The following is a 14,175-nucleotide window of genomic DNA, read 5'->3' on the forward strand; positions in this document are numbered from 1 at the left end:
AGCCCTGCCACTCATCTGTGTCTGGCCTGGCATTGTGGAATAATAATGGCCATCTTATTTTTCTCGCTATGCCTGGCCCCGGGCTGGGTACTTGGAGTCATTTCTCTGAATCTGCAGCAAAATCCTGTAAGGGAATTGAGACTCAGAGGTCAAGTGACATTGCTGAGGCCACATCAGTGGTCAGTGGTGGAACCAGGATTGCAACTGGGGTCAACTTGATCCTGAGGCCTTGGCCTGTGGCAGAGGGAGGATTTTTGAGAATTTCTGGGGGACCCTTTGTTTCTCCTGCCTCATCACATTACTCTTACTTGCTTCTCATCCTTCCCTCTCCAGCACCAAGGAGACAGATCCAGGCATAAGGAGTTAGATGTGACTCCAAGTTGTGCCAGTGCCATTTAGTAGCTGTGTGACCTTGGTCTAGCTTCTCTGGGCACTAGGAACTCTAGCAAGCTTATCAGAGAAACCACATCATGACTAAGAGCTAAAACCTCTCCTGCTGGCTTCCCACTTCCTCTAAGTACTGCCGTCATAAAATGAAAACTGGGTCTCCTCCAGGAAGCCTCCCCTGATTGACTCTCCTGTACCCTCTCCCTTAGATTCTGGTCCTGACTTAGTAATTTATTATCCCTGGGAGGGGGAGGGTTGATTAATTTCACTGTGTCTCAAGTTTGCCAAAAAAAAAAAAAAAACGAGGGCAAAACATTTTCTTTTCCAGGTAGCATCATTGAGTGACTGTTGCCAGATGTTTTCAAAAGTAATCTCTCCATCTTCACAGCAACCCTGTGAGAAAAGCGTGGTGGTCCCATTTTACAGATGTGGAAAAGGAACCTCGAGAGTCTAGGGAACACTAACATAACACAGACCCAGGTTCAAATTCCAACTTTGACATTTAATGTTTGACCGTAAGCAAGTTACTTCAATTCTCCTTCCTCAATTTCCTTATCTATGCAACAGAATTAATACTTAGGGTCACAGGAGAGTTGTGTGGATTAAATAATGCATGAAAAGCACCTAGCACAGTTCAGGTACCTTGAACTAGTGAGCCATTCAGTATTCAGACATCTGCCCAACATCATGAAAGTGAGATAGAATTTGAATCCTTGTTAGTCTGACTCCAGAGCATTACTCTTTTTTTTTTTTTTTGGACATGCCGCACGGGATGCGGGATCTTAGTTCTCCAACCAGGGATTGGACCCATGCCCCCTGCAGTGGAAGCACAGAGTCTTAACTGCTGGACTGCCAGGGAAGTCCCATCCAGAGCATTACTCTTATCCCCAAACTCCCTATGCCCTCAGTCTGTATTTCTAAAAATCATGTTCAAGCTGATTTGCATGTGGAATTGAAAACTCTTGGCTCCAGTTTGGATCCAGTGAATCTGTTTTAGACTTCTGCAACCTGCAATCCAGGACCTGGGCATGTCTACCCAGGTTGGAGTTAGTAGAAGTTTCTGGTGACTTGATTCTTGGTTGGTTTGACATTTGAAGCCATGCTTGGATTGAGGGCTGCTGAGAGTGGGTAGAAACAGGAGCTGGGTGAGTGAGTCTCCTCCATCAGGTTTCGAACATTCACCAGAGCCCTAGGACAAGTGGAACGGAGAAGTTGCTCACAAACTTTTTGTGCTTTAGAATCTCCTAGAGGACCAGTGTTTAGGGGTAGAGCTCAGAAATGTGCAACTTTAACAGCTTCCCTGCTGTTCTGATGCCAAGGTCATTCTTTCATTTAACACAAGATGTTGTGCTCCTAATATGTAAATGCCCTGAATACAGAACAGTGAACATGACAGGCATGGCTCCTGCCTTCTTGGGATTTATTACCTAGTAAAGGAGTCAGACATTAGATCATTATACAACTAATTATTTCAATTATAATTGTGATCAGCACCTCAAAGGAGAGACGTGAGGTGCCGTCAGAGTATTTACAATGTAGCATCATCAGAGGCTTTTCTTCCAAAGAAATACGTTGGGCTTCTGCAGAAACTAAAACACATCGAAGAAGAGCAGTTTCCCACCCACTGAAGCACCTTCTTGGAACCTGAAGCCTCCGTGGAACAGTTAGAAAACTGCTAATCTACATTCCTCTGTAACAGATTCTGTCGTGTGCAACCCAGACTGTAGCACGCATTCCTTCCCACACCCCCACTCCACTTCAGCTGGTTGCTGAAGGATCTCAGCTGAGTGCCTCTCTGGGAACTGCCCAGTTGAAGGGAGCAGCCAAGCTCACGGTTATGCCCCTCCAGGCACTCTGGTCTGCCTCCAGTGACTGGTTGATGGGAGAGGAGTATGCAAAGACCTGACCCCTTTGCTTCCATTCAAAACAACTCAAGGATTGCCCCAGCTGTACTGCTCCCTTCATGATCAGCTGAGGCCAATGTTGCAGCTGCATTGCAGCCCAACTTCTGCCCAGTCCTGCTTCTCACTGTCCTGTGATACTGATCCCCACTAAACCTCCCGTATGCAAATTTCCATCTGAGTCTGCTCACCAAGGATCCTAAGACACTCTTATTACAGATGGTGAAAATAAAGACCCGAGAGGAGAACTTTCTTGCTTGTGGTCTCACAAGCCTGAACCTTCAGATCCTCGTCATAGTTTGTCACCACCCTGTGTCGGAGGCCTACAACTTCCGGTCACAACTTTCTCTTCCTGAGGTTGGAGGCGACAGCTGCAATGCTGAAAAGGCCAGAAAAGGTCCTCACTCCCATCACCACTCCCATGGCTGGAGACCTTGGGCAAGTCACTTGCCATCTCTGGGGAGAAGGTTAACTACACTCACTACCTGAATGCTTTACCTTCTCTTAAGTCAGCCCGTGTCATGGTTCTGAGAAAAACCATGTCTCAGCTGGTTATAGCAGAAGAATTTCTTTCCCCTCCTGTCTGAATCACCTCTGACCTCAATGTTGGTTCCTCTTCAGGGAAGCCTTGAGCTTCTGCCCCAATTCCGAGTTTCTAAACTCACATTCCAGGGAGGAACCCCTTTTCTTGGCTCATGCCAACATTATCAAGTGTTTACTTTGTCACAGACACTGCCGGATGCCGGCAGTTCAGCAATGAATAAGACAGATACAGTCCTGGCCCTCATGGACTTTAAAATCCAGTGTTAAAGACAAACATCATACAAATACTTGTGATGAGTCCTGGACGGGGGAAAAAAACAGCACAGGAAGCCATGAGAGCGTGCGGCAGAGGAACCGTTCCCAGAGAAATATCTCGGACGTGAAGGATGAGAGAGAACCGGGCAAGGATGGGAGGGGAGAAAGGCGTGCAGAGCAAAAAAGATTTCTGGCAGAGGAAACAGCATGGGAGAAAATTCGAAGCAGGAAGGCAGCCTGGCAGGGCAGAGGCAGCAGAGAGAATATGAGGAAGGGTGAGGTAAGAAGAAAGCCTAGGGCAGATCTGGCATATTAAGAATTCTGGACTTTATCCTATTAGCAATGGGAAGTCTTCAAAGGAGATTTTATTTATTACAAAACAGATGTTGTGGACTGAATGTTCATGTCCTTCTCAAATTCATATGTTGAAATCCTAATCCTCAGTGTGATGTTACTTGAAGATGGGGCCTTTGGGAGGTAATTAGGTAATGAGTGTGTACCCCTCATGATGGGATTAGTGCCCTTTTAAGAAGAGACAGGAGAGAGCTTGTTTTCTCTCTCACTTTCACTCCACTATGTGAGGACACAACGAGGATGAGGGCTCTCATCAGGAACCCAACTGGCTGGTACCTTGATCTTGGACTTCCCAGCCTCCAGAGCTGTGAGAAATAAATGTTGTTTATGCCACTCAGTCTAAGATATTTTTGTTATAGCGGCCCAAACTAAGGCAATAGATAGCATTTATTAGAAGAAGGAGTGAAGAAAGTAGTAAGACTAATTTAGGACTGCCTACATGCCAGGTCCTCCGCTAAGTAATTCACAAGCATGACATCATTTCATCCTCACAACAGCCCTATAGAGCCTAGTATTGTCTCCCTTTTACAGATGGACATGATGGAATGGAGACTCAAAAATCCCCTCAACCGGACTTCCCTGGTGGCGTAGTGGTTGGGAATCTGCCTGCCAATGCAGGCAACACAGTTGGAGCCCTGGTCAGGGAGGATCCCACGTGCCACGGGGTGGCTGGGCCTGTGTGCCATGGCTACTGAGCCTGCGCTCTAGAGCCCGCGAGCCACAACTACTGAGCCCGTGAGCCATAACTACCGAGCCCGTGTGCCACAACTGCTGAGGCCCCCACCCCACACTGGGAGGCCACCGTGGTGCGAGGCCCTCGCACCGCGGCAGGGAGTGGCTCCCACTCTCCGCAACTAGAGAAAGCCGGCACGCAGCAATGAAGACCCAATGCAGCCAAAAAGAAAGAAAGAAAGAAATTTATTAAAAAAGAAAAAAATCCCCTCAACCAAAAATGTTTCTCTGGTTCCCCAACTCCACCCTGAGTATGCATCTTCGTCCTTTGACCTAAGCTTACCTAGCGCCTCTGTTTTATGAAGGCGTTTTTTATGTCTAATATTATAACCATTGTGGGGCTCACTCATCTCCCCACTCGACTGCAAGCCCCAAGAAGGCAGAGGATTTTTGTCTAGCGTGTTCACTGCTTTATCTCCAGAACCCAGAGCAGGACCTGGCATGTGGTAGGGGCTGAATAAATAAAATAGGTGTGAAATATATGTTTGTATCCACCAGGAGGCCTGGTCTAGTGCTGGATATGGGCAACGGTGCTACAGAAATAACAGGCTCCCCATGTTTTGGACTCAGCCTCTGCTCTGGCTAGTTGTCTGTTCCGTAGCCAGCTCTCAGACTCTCAGCGTCAATGTGGTGTCGGGGAGAGAGCTTGGACTTTGGAACGAGTCAGACAAGGCTCAAATCTGAGTGCAAGTCCATCTGGAATGAGGCAGAGCGTAAGTAAACAGAACCAAGTACCTATATGACCTTTGATAACTTTCTTTAATTTCCTCATCTATAAAATGGGAACATTACCATCAAAAGTTATTAGTGTCAAGATCAAATGGGAAAATGTTCATAGAGTACCTGTTTAGTTAATTTACTTCCGCCCTTCAACGGAAGACAGGGATTGGGTCAATGTTATTATTTCAGATGAATAGCCTCAATTTCCTCATATGTGAAATGGGAGTTGTGAAATGCAAGATAATATAGAATTCCCACTACCTAGACTGCTCCTCTCCCAGGCCTGTGTGGGGGCTAGCTCTTTCTAAACCTCCATATCATCTCGTCAGAGTTCTGACCTGATCCCTGTTTCTCAACCTAATTCCACCCCTTTTCTCTTCAGCACCTTTCATAATCTTTATTGCTTCTTGCCTGTCTCCTTGTTAGCTGTTGTACCCCCACTGTCTGCCATAGTGTTAGAGTTAAGCGCTCAATTTGTGTGTGTTGATTGCATTAAATACTTATTGATCACTTATTCACCAACCAGGGACTGTTTTTGGCAATCCTAACCACAACCCTAGGACATAGGCAGGCAGGGATTTCACCCATTTTACAGCCGTGGAAGCTGAGGTCTAGCAATATTAATATTGCCCAGGAATCTGCCAAGCAAATTAGCAGGAGTTCTAGATTCTTCGACCCGTGCTCTTTCTACCCACCCCTCCAATAGGGAAGGAGCATTGGAGGCCTAGGAATTGGAGGCTGTAATATTTAGGTGAGTTACTTCCCTTCTTAAGCCTTAGTCTTCCCAACTCTAAAATGGGTAGAATAATCCTTGCCCTGACTGGTGGTTAAGGTGAGAATCAGCTGAAATAGTGGGCTGAAAGCACTATACTCGTTTATGGAGGATTTTTGTTTTAATATGCAGAATCAATATTGACTTCAAAGATAAATCACTGTGGGCTGGGGAAGCCAGGGAACTTTCCTAGAAGTGGCAGCATTTCAGCTAGGTCTTAAAGATAGGTAAGATTTGGGGAAGATTTGGGGGAAACAAAGCTCAGAGCCAAAGTCATAGACCGACAAAAGCAGGACCCTCCAGGCTCTCTGGGTTTTACTTTCTTCCCTTCGAGGTTGGTATTCTCCTCTAATGTGCATTTCTTTACCCTGTTTTATTTTTCCTTTCAAATAGAACCCATTAAAGTATAAGTTGCATGCAATAAAATGCATACTTTCTAAATGCACACAGTTCCATGAGTTTTGACAAAAGTACACACCTACGTAACTGCCACCCAACCAAATCAAATTCCCTTGTGGTGCTTTGCAGTGAGTCCCCCAATCCCCTATCTTGTGTCGCCCAGACACCTACTCTCTGCTTTCTGTCACTACAGGTTAGTTTGTCGTTGTTGTTCTTAATCACTCATTTCTTTATTAGTAAATCACGAAGTTTTGCATTCAAAAATTAGAACAAAAACATAAATGCAACAAAATGTATTACTTCACTAGGCTTAGGACAATATTTCATTCTAGGCATTTGCTAATGAATATAGTAGTCATTAGATAATTTGACAATAACTAACTGGAGAAAAGAGTTAGTAATAGGGCTTCCCTGGTGGCGCAGTGGTTGAGAGTCTGCCTGCCGATGCAGGGGACACGGGTTCGTGGCCCGGTCTGGGAAGATCCCACATGCTGCAGAGCGGCTGGGCCCGTGAACCATGGCCGCTGAGCCTGCGTGTCCGGAGCCTGTGCTCTGCAACGGGAGAGGCCACAACAGTGAGAGGCCCGCGTACAGCAAAACAAAAAACAAACAAATAAACTATACCTACAAAGTTACAAGAGGTACGTGGATAATTTGATTGCTTCTTGAGAGATGATGGCTTACGTGTAAGGCAATATTTTAAATTTAGTTTAAGTATTTTTAAAGAAGAGACATTTTTAAAAAAAGAATTGGACTTCCCTGGTTGTGCAGTGGTAAGACTCTGCCTGCCAATTCAGGGGACACGGGTTTGAACCGTGGTCCGGGAAGATCCACATGTTGCAGAGCAACTAAGCCCATGAGCCACAACTACTGAGCCCGGGTGCCACAACTACTGAAGCTCACGTGCCTGGAGCTCGTGCTCTGCAAAAAAAGAAGCCACCGCAACGAGAAGCCCGCGCACTACAGCGAAGAGTAGCCCCCACTCACTGCAACTAGAGAAAGCCCACGTGGAGCAACAAAGACCCAACACAGCCAAAAATAAAAATAAATAAATTTATTTTTTTAAAAAGGAAGAAATGAGGGAAATGATAAAGTTTTGTTTCAGGGTCTCTTCTTGTTGAATAAGAAGAAAATCATTATATCAAAGAAAGAGTAAATCATCAGGAGAAGTGTCTGCTCTAAGTTTAAGACAGTTAATGATGAAACAATACCTGGCACATTTTATTGGGCTAAATTACAGCAACTCTTTTTTTAAAAAAATAATGGGCTTCCCTGGTGGCGCAGTGGTTGAGAGTCTACCTGCCGTTGCAGGGGACATGGGTTCGTGCCCCTGTCTGGGAAGATCCCACATGCCGCGGAGTGGCTGGGCCCGTGAGCCATGGCCGCTGGGCCTGCGCGTCCGGAGCCTGTGCTACGCAATGGGAGAGGCCACACAGTTAGGGAAAAAAAAAGATTTAAGGGACTTCCCTGGTGATCCAGTGGCTAAGACTCCGTGCTCCCAATGCAGGGGGTCCAGGTTCTATCCCTGGTCGGGGAACTGGATCCCACATGCCGCAACTAAATGATCCTGCATGCCACAACTAAAGACCCCACATGCCGCAACTGACACCCAGCACAGCCAAATAAATAAATAGGTAAATAAGTAAATAAAATAAAATAAGATTTAGTACAGGGAATTAGATACATAGTTATATCCTAAAAGAGAATAAAGGTGAAAAAAGAAAGATGCTGAGGTAACCCAGAGACTAAAAACTGTAGAAAGAAGTTACAACCTCTCAATTAGGAGGACAAAAGGCAAAAAGTGGTGTTCCCAGAACATTGGGGTTCAGAGGAGGGATGACCACATAACTGGCAGCAACTCTTTTTTTATTTTTTATTTTTGTATATTTATTTTATTGAAGTATAGTTGATGTAAAACATTGTGTTAATTTCTGCTGTACAGCAAAGTGATTCAGTTATACATAAATATCTATATGTATGTATACATTCTTTTTCATATTCTTTTCCTTTACGGTTTATCACAGGATATTGAATATAGTTCCCTGTGCTATACAGTAGGACCCTTTTTTTCCCCATAAGTTTATTTATTTATTTATTTATGGCTGCATTGGGTCTTCGTTGCTACTCGCGGGCTTTCTCTAGTTGCAGCGAGCAGGGCCTACTCTTCCTTGTAGAGGGGGCTACTCTTCCTTGCGGTACGTGGGCTTCTCATTGTAGTGGCTTCTCTTGTTGCAGAGCACGGGCTCTAGGCATGCGGGCTTCAGTAGTCGTGGCACGCGGGCTCAGTAGTTGTGACACATGGGCTTAGTTGCCCCGCGGCATGTGGGATCTTCTCGGACCAGGGCTCCAACCCTTGTGCCTTGCACTGGCAGGCGGATTCTTAACCACTGCGCCACCAAAGAAGTCCCAGGACCTTGTTGTTTATCCATTCTATATATAATAGTTTGCATCTGTTAACCCCAAACTCCCAGTCCATCCCTCTCGCTCCCCCCTCCCCCTTGGCAACCACAAGTCTGTTCTCTATGTCTGAGGGTCTGTTTCTGTTTCGTAGATAAGTTCATTTGCATCATATTTTAGATTCTGCATATAAGTGATATCATATGGTATTTGTCTTTCTCTGACTGTGTTCACTTAGTATGATAATCTCTAGGTCCAGCCATGTTGCTGAATAATGGCATTATTTCATTGTTTTTTATGGCTGAGTAATACAGCAACTCTTTTTTTCTTTTTTCATCTCTTTTTAAATTTTTTAATTTAATTTTATTTATTTTTTTATACAGCAGGTTCAATTTTATACACATCAGTGTATACATGTCAATCCCAATCGCCCAATTCATCACACCACCTTTTTTTTTAGTTTTTAAAATGTGAAGAATCAGCAAATTATATAAGAAAGAAAACCAAATTGTCTTCTCATTGTTCTAATCACATCAAACAGGTGTTAAGTCATCTCCTCAAACATAGCCTTGTATATGTAATTCTCCTACTTGAACATCTTTGACGGATCTATTTTGCCATTCCTTTTAAAAAGTTTTGCATTCAAGTACAGATTAGTTGTGCCTGTTCTATAATTTCATATAAGTGGAATTAGAGTATATATATTTTTGTGTATGGTTTCTTTTGTTCAGCCTAATGTTTTTAAAGTTTATTCATGAGTTTTCTATATTGGTAGGTCATTCCTTTTTATAGCTGAGTGCTATTTCATTGTATGAATATACCCCAGGCCGTTCCTCTGTTTATCAGTCGAACATTTGGCTTATTTTCAGTTTGCAGGTACTTATATTAATCTGCTATGAATATTCAGTTATAAGTCCTTTTGTGGACATAAATTTGCATTCCTCTTGGGTAAATACCTAGAAGTGGAATTGCTGGGTTGTACGACAAATGTATGCTTAACTTCACAAAAAACTGCCCAACTGTTTTCTAGAGTCTGTACTGTTTCACACTCTCACCAACAGTGTTCAAGAGCACGTGTTGCTCCACATCTTCTTTAACACTTGGTATAATTTGGTCTTTTTCATTTTAGTCATTCTAATAGGTCTGTCATGGCATCAAAACTTTTACAGTGAGCCATACTGAGGTAGAATTTGCATACAATAAAATTTACCCATTTTAAATGTACAGCTCATTGAGTTTTGACCAAGGTATACAGTCACCTAACCATCACCAACATCATGATATGGAATATTTTAATCCCCCCTCAAAAGTTCCTTGAGTTCTTTTTTTTTTTTTTTAATTCTTTTATTTATTTATTTTATTTATTTATTTTTGGCTGCACTGGGTCCTCTATGCTGCGCACGGGCCCTCTCCAGTTGCAGCGAGCGGGGGGGGCTACTCTTCGTTGAGGTGCGCGGGCCTCTCACTGCTGTGGCCTCTCTCGTTCCCGAGCACAGGCTCCAGGCTCACGGGCCTCAGCAATTGTGGCACGCGGGCTCTAGGCGCGCAGGCTCAGTAGCCGTGGCACACGGGCTTAGCCGCTCCGCGGCATGTGGGATCCTCCCGGACCGGGGCACGAACCCGTGTCCCCTGCATCGGCAGGCGGACCCTCAACCACTGCGCCACCAGGGAAGCCCCCTTGAGTTCTTTTAATATCAGTCCCTTCCCCCAATCCCATCCCCTAAGAACCACTGGTTTTGCTTTGCCACTATACTTTTGATTTTTCTAGAATTTCATATAAAAAGAAGTATTCATGATGTAAGCTTTTGTGGCTGGCTTCTTTCAGTTAGCATAATGCTTTTGAGATTCATCATGCTGTTGTTTGTATCAGTAGTTTATTCCTTTTTATTGCCAAATACAATATTATTGCATGAATACATCACAATTTGTTTACCTATTCACCAGTTAATGGATATTTGATTTGTTTGTAGTTTTGGCTATTAGGAATAAAGCTACTATTTGTGTGGGCATAGATTTTTATTTCTCTTAGGTAAAACCATAGGCATGAAATTGTTGGGACATGTGGTAAATGTATATTTATTTATTCATTTATTTTTAATGGTAATAGCCACTATAGAGAACAGTATGGAAATGCCTTTTTAAAAAATATATATATATATTTATTTATTTGGTTGCGCCATGTCTTAGCTGCGGCAGGCGGGCTCCTAGGTTGTGGCATGCGAAATTCTTAGTTGCTGCATGCACGCGGGACCTATTTCCCTGACCAGGGATTGAACCCGGGCCCCCTGAATTGGGAACATGGAGTCCTATCCACTGCACCACCAGGGAAGTCACTGTATATTTAATTTTATAATAAATTTCTGGGGCTTCCCTGGTGGCGCAGTGGTTAAGAATCCGCCTGCCAATGCAGGGCACACAGGTTCGAGCCCTGGTTAGGGAAAATCTCACATGTCACGGAGCAACGAAGCCCGTGCACCACAACTACTGAGCCTGTGCTCTAGAGCCCACGTGCCACAACTACTGAGCCCACGTGCCACAAGTATTGAAGCCCGCATGCCTAGAGTCCGTGCTCTGCAACAAGGGAAGCCACTGCAATGAGAAGCCCACGCACCACAATGAAGAGTAGCCCCTGCTCGCCACAACTAGAGAAAGCCCGCACCCAGCAACAGAGACCCAACTCAGCCAAAAATAATAAATAAATAAATAAATTTATTTTTAAAAAATCCATCCCTAGAGAGTACTACTGTTATTCTTTTGTAGAATTTATCTTCTAGCTCTTCCTTCTATGTCGAAATATGCTAACAAAATGGCAACATAGTAAACAGTCTGTTTTACAATCTGTTTCCCCCCTCCGCAGTATATTGTGGAGTCTGTTCCATTAAATCAGTGGTTCTCACCCTGGAATGATTTTGCCGCTCCCCCCGCCACCCCCTGGGCATCTGGCAAAGTCTGGAGACATGTTTCAGTTGTCACAAGTGGACAGGTGCTACTAGCATCTGGTGGATAGAGGCCAGGGATGCTGCCCTACAATGCACAGGACAGTCCTTTACAACAAAGAATTATCCAATCCAAAAAATCAATAGTCCTATGATTGAGAAATCCTAAATTAAATAATGTACATAACGTGTTCAATTCAACACTTGGCACATATCAACTGCTCAGTAAATGAAAAACAAATAAATTTGGGGAAAATATGTTTCCAGGAACAGGAATATGAATTTGGCAGATCCAGATTCCCCACGGTCCTTTTCCCAAACATCTCGCCACAAAGTTGCTACGAAGTGAGGAGGTTCACAATGAAGTGGTGTTATCTCCACAAATTCCCCAGAAACCAAAAGGTAAGGAATACGTCCAAGACAGGACACCGGAGGCCTTGGACATTGGACTCCTCTGCTGGGGGGAAGGAAGAGATGGTGCACACATTTCCCCTCCCCCACCAGGCAGCATCTCCCTCGGTTGGAGTTCCAGCTGCTGTCTGGGTTGGTGCAAAGACCTCTGGGATGTCCCAGATCCAGAATTTACAGCCCATGGGCTCCTCCCAGTTTGCAGGAGTGCTGGGAAGACACATTCCAGATCAGCAGAAATTAAGTGGGGCACCCCCCACCAGGGAGGTGTCACGTGTCTGATTACACAGGTAGGATAAACTGAAGAGGGGCAAATCACAGTCCAGGGGAAAGTGGGGCCAAAGCAGAATTTGATTCAATTCAACACAGCCAAGCATTTAGCAACATTCACTGTATTCCTACTGTGTGCCAGGCAGTGTCTTTCTCCAGTATGGGACGCTGTTTGGAATAGTGGTTAGGAGCATAGCCGATTTAGAAAAGCACATTTGAGTCCCAGATCTGCTAGCACTAGGTATTTGCACTTTATAAGGCACATCATGACACACATAGTATATGTTCAGTAAATTATGTAAGAGTATTTCAGGTCTCACAAAAAGCTGTGAGGTAAGGACCACCATCATCCCTATTTTACAAAAGAATAAATCAAAGCTCAAAGAGGGGAAGGGCTTTTCCTAATGTCACAGGACTGATTAAGTGGCAGGGGATTGCTGTGACAGACTTTTAGGAAATAGAAAGATGAATAAGATGCAGTCCTTTTCTTCAAGAAGCTTAGGGTCTCATAGGGAGGTAAAGACAGGTAAAAGCCTAGTTCCAAGCAAAGAGACGATAAGAGAAGTACTAATAAAGAGCATTCAGGTGGGGCAGGGCAGGGCGGAGGTCAATTCCAGGTGGGGGCAATCAGGAAGGCTTCATGGAGAAAATGGTAACTGGGTTGGTGTTCTTTGAAGATGAGTAAGCTTAAAAGTAGACAGCCGGACTCTTCCTTCAGAGTGAGGTCCTGAGATGTATAACTACGGGGTTGGGCCACAGGATGTGTGCCTTTGGGAGCAGGAACAGATGGTCTGGCTGAGAACATTAATAAATTGGGGCAAGACTACTTGTTTGATGGAAATGGACAGAGGTATGTTCAAAATAGTTAAAAACTGGAAGCGCATGGCATCAACTGATCAGAATGGATACTGAGTTGTAAACAACCCCCATGGCCACACTGTTGGGGACAAACTGAATACCATGCTAAATATCCTGGAAAGGATGTCCGCATTTACCTACCCAGCCTCCTTTATACTTTTTGGAAACTGCACACTCCTATTATGCTTTAGAGATTCACTTATCCTACTCTGATTCTATATCGTTCTGGTAGGCCCAACCCCACATTTATATCTCCAGACGTGGACACACAATGAAGTCTGGTCTAGCCAATTAGAGTGCAACAGTGACTGGTACAAAGATGGACATATAACCCAAGCTGGGTCAGTGAGAATCCTCCCCAGCACATTTGTTGGAACTCTTGGGAAAAAAGAAGCTGTGTTTCACTAGGGAGGCTAGGAGAAGGGAAAGGAAAGAGGGAGCCACACAGACACGGAGGTAGAGTTAGAGAGAGAGAGAAATTCTTTTTTTTTTTTTTTTTTTTTTTTTTTGCGGTACGCAGGCCTCTCACTGTTGCGGCCTCTCCCATTGCAGAGCACAGGCTCCAGACGCGCAGGCTCAGCGGCCATGGCTCACGGGCCCAGCCGCTCCACGGCATGTGGGATCCTCCCGGACCGGGGCACGAACCCGTGTCCCCCGCATCGGCAGGCGGACTCTCAACCACTGCGCCACCAGGGAAGCCCTATGACTACGATTTTAAGCGTGCCAAGACGAACTAGAAGGCTTCGGTATGTTGCAGAACTTAAAATGTCATTCAGCCATTAAAATCATATTATGAACGAATGTGTATGATCATAGAAGATATATTCAGTGTTTCATTAAGTGATAAATCAAGTTAAAAAACAGTATGTATAGTACAATATGATCTCATTTTTTGTTTTGTTTAAATATTTTCATAAGTTTGTAAGAAATAGACCTGAAAGACATTGTAACAGAATATTGTTACTTACCCCAGATCTCTTTCTTCTTTGTTCATTGAACTCCAAGTTTGTCCAGGTATTCACCTCCGAGGGAATGTGTCCCCATCCAGAACTGAGCTGAAGATTTAACTCTAAGCCAGTCAAGACAATGCTAGTGATAGTTTTAGGGGCAGCCATGCATCTGATCTTGTTCTGGCCAATAAGACAGGAAGGAGGGTCTGCTGGAGGGCTTCTGGGAACGGTTAACTTACCATTAAAAAAGAAAGAAAGAAAGGAAGGAAGGAAGAGAAAGAAAGGAAGAAAAG

Source organism: Phocoena sinus, chromosome 1 (assembly GCF_008692025.1).
Source record: "Phocoena sinus isolate mPhoSin1 chromosome 1, mPhoSin1.pri, whole genome shotgun sequence".
In the NCBI taxonomy this organism is placed as follows: Eukaryota; Metazoa; Chordata; class Mammalia; order Artiodactyla; family Phocoenidae; genus Phocoena; species Phocoena sinus.